The following is a 2243-nucleotide window of genomic DNA, read 5'->3' on the forward strand; positions in this document are numbered from 1 at the left end:
TGTTTTGGGCAGTAGAGTAGCACTTGTTGTTTGTCATTTCTCCGATCACAAATGCAGACAGAACATGGTTTTATGTTTACACAGCGCAATGCAACGCAATGCGTAAAAAGACAGTATAAATCATTATAATCCGTAATTATGTCCCCACTGGATGCAACAAATGCCTCGTTTATAATGGGCTTTAATTTTTTTGTCTCGTCGCTCCGGCCGGACAGGGCATCACAATATGGTAAGGGGCGTAACATTTCCGTCACACGCTTGAGGTATTCGGCCAATCACAACGCACTGGATAGCTGGCCAATCAGAGCACACCTCGCTTTTCAGACTGATCAGCTTTGTAAAAATCGACACGTTTCGGAAAGGCGGGGCATAGAGGAGAAACTATAATGTACAGTATGTGGAAAATAATGTGTTTTTGAACTTTAAATCGAATAAACACATTTCATTACACCAAATACACAAAATAATGTTTTTTTTAGCAACATCATATGACCCCATTAACTGTACCTAAGTGGGCATTTACACAACAGCATTTTCAACTAAAAACTGAAAACATTTTATTCATTTACACAACACCAGCATTTTTGGTGCCTGAAAATGTAACAAATGTAACCCGTAACAAAGGTCTTATGGGTTTGGAACGACATGAGGGTGAGCAATTAATTACAAAATTTTCATTTTTGGGTGATCTATCCCTTTAAAATATACAGTGGGTACGGAAAGTATTCAGACCCCCTTAAATTTTTCACTCTTTGTTATATTGCAGCCATTTGCTAAAATCATTTAAGTTAATTTTTTTTCCTCATTAATGTACACACAGCACCCCATATTGACAGAAAAACACAGAATTGTTGACATTTTTGCAGATTTATTAAAAAAGAAAAACTGAAATATCACATGGTCCTAAGTATTCAGACCCTTTGCTCAGTATTTAGTAGAAGCACCCTTTTGATCTAATACAGCCATGAGTCTTTTTGGGAAAGATGCAACAAGTTTTTCACACCTGGATTTGGGGATCCTCTGCCATTCCTCCTTGCAGATCCTCTCCAGTTCTGTCAGGTTGGATGGTAAACGTTGGTGGACAGCCATTTTTAGGTCTCTCCAGAAATGCTCAATTGGGTTTAAGTCAGGGCTCTGGCTGGGCCATTCAAGAACAGTCACAGAGTTGTTGTGAAGCCACTCCTTCATTATTTTAGCTGTGTGCTTAGGGTCATTGTCTTGTTGGAAGGTAAACCTTCAGCCCAGTCTGAGGTCCTGAGCACTCTGGAGAAAGTTTTCGTCCAGGATATCCCTGTACTTGGCCGCATTCATCTTTCCCTCAATTGCAACCAGTCGTCCTGTCCCTGCAGCTGAAAAACACCCCCACAGCATGATGCTGCCACCACCATGCTTCACTGCTGGGACTGTATTGGACAGGTGATGAGCAGTGCCTGGTTTTCCCCACACATACCGCTTAGAATTAAGGCCAAAAAGTTCCATCTTGGTCTCATCAGACCAGAGAATCTTATTCAGGTGTTTTTTAGCAAACTCCATGCAGGCTTTCATGTGTCTTGCACTGAGGAGAGGCTTCCGTCGGGCCACTCTGCCATAAAGCCCCGACTGGTGGAGGGCTGCAGTGATGACTTTCTACAACTTTCTCCCATCTACCGACTGCATCTCTGGAGCTCAGCCACAGTGATCTTTGGGTTCTTCTTTACCTCTCTCACCAAGGCTCTTCTCCCCCGATAGCTCAGTTTGGCCGGACAGCCAGCTCTAGGAAGGGTTCTGGTCATCCCAAACGTCTTCCATTTAAGGAATGGAGGCCACTGTGCTCTTGGGAACCTTAAGTGCAGCAGAAATTTTGTTGTAACCTTGGCCAGATCTGTGCCTTGCCACAATTCTGTCTCTGAGCTCTTCAGGCAGTTCCTTTGACCTCATAATTCTCATTTGCTCTGACATGCACTGTGAGCAGTAAGGTCTTATATAGACAGGTGTGTGGCTTTCCTAATCAAGTCCAATCAGCATAATCAAACACAGCTGGACTCAAATAAAGGTGTAGAACCATCTCAAGGATGATCAGAAGAAATGAACAGCACCTGAGTTAAATATATGAGCGTCACAGCAAAGGGTCTGAATACTTAGGACCACGTGATATTTCAGTTTTTCTTTTTTAATAAATCTGCAAAAAAGTCAACAATTCTGTGTTTTTCTGTCAATATGGGGTGCTGTGTGTACATTAATGAGGAAAAAAAAATAACATAAAT

The sequence above is a fragment of the Sinocyclocheilus grahami genome, unplaced genomic scaffold (assembly GCF_001515645.1).
Source record: "Sinocyclocheilus grahami isolate Dianchi unplaced genomic scaffold, SAMN03320097.WGS_v1.1 scaffold32.1, whole genome shotgun sequence".
Classification (NCBI taxonomy): domain Eukaryota; kingdom Metazoa; phylum Chordata; class Actinopteri; order Cypriniformes; family Cyprinidae; genus Sinocyclocheilus; species Sinocyclocheilus grahami.